The 1,138-nt window shown below is 33.0% G+C and overlaps 1 protein-coding gene across 1 annotated transcript in view; it reads right to left on the reverse strand.

The window, feature by feature from the left end:
• LOC107701041 (neogenin-like) overlaps window positions 1-1,138 on the reverse strand; it is an 81,598-nt gene that overhangs the window by 14,751 nt on the left and 65,709 nt on the right. The gene's annotated exons all lie outside the window — the stretch shown is intronic.

Genomic DNA, 1,138 nt, shown 5'->3' on the forward strand with positions numbered 1-1,138 from the left:
ACAAAGCAGCGCTGCACTTATGAACTTTAATATGCATTATACAGAGGCAAGAGGAAAAGAAAAAATACCATCTAAAGACAGTAAGTTCCCCTACAGACATACATATTCATATAAACTCCTACCTCTAACTGAATCGCAATTTGTTTAGCATCTCAACCGATTTGAATCGTCACATATTTAAATCGATTTACAACCGGCTCGCGGTTAATCGTTACATCCCTAATATATATATATATATAAATAACAATGAAACAAATAAAAAAGACAAAGAATTCATCTTTTTAAAAATTATATATTTTTTACATTATATATATATATAATTAAAAAAGACAAACAATTAATCTTATTTTTTTATTATTATTTATATATAATGTTGTAAAATATTATTTAACTTTTCATATATTCAGATATTTTTATTTTAAAACTATTATAAACTTATATTACTATTTCATTTATTTTGATATTAACTTATTTACATTTCCTTATTTTATACACACACACACATTTTATACACACACAACTTTTATATACTTGGCTTTTACTGCTGAATTCTAACACATGAATCAACGTTCTCTTTCAGGCACAGCCACACTGAGAGGACTATCAGAAAACAATTGTAAAATAAAGTTTGAAATGAATGTTTACAGCACTGGAGCTCAGGTGGAGTGTAGCGCTGAGCTAAATAGCAGCTTTCAAGCACAAATTCATTAGTGTATAGCAAGCTAACTGCAGAGAAATCCGTTCATATTTGTTTTGGCCAAGCTTAAAAGCTGCACTTGTGTAAACGGATCCACGGACAGCATCGTTTTATTAGCGAAACACAATTTTAATTTATCTTAGGGGCCAGTGCTAATGCCTGTTCTGATTTAGAAGGCAACGCTGCTCATTTCTGACAAAACCTTTTGGATTTAGAGTCATTAAATTGACTCATTATTTCAAACACTGGCCTATTTGTGGGACTAATTGAAGTAGGAGCGGATGAAGCGCAGGCATTACCGCTCAAGACAGATGCTTTGGTCTGACTGTCACAGAGATTTTCCCATTTTAGCTGATGGAAATGAGCCCAAAGAGGGTTTGCTCACCCACACACTCACACACTCTCACACACACACACACACACACACACACACTCACACTC

This window comes from Sinocyclocheilus anshuiensis, unplaced genomic scaffold, assembly GCF_001515605.1.
Source record: "Sinocyclocheilus anshuiensis isolate Anshui unplaced genomic scaffold, SAMN03320099.WGS_v1.1 scaffold1468, whole genome shotgun sequence".
Lineage (NCBI taxonomy): Eukaryota > Metazoa > Chordata > Actinopteri > Cypriniformes > Cyprinidae > Sinocyclocheilus > Sinocyclocheilus anshuiensis.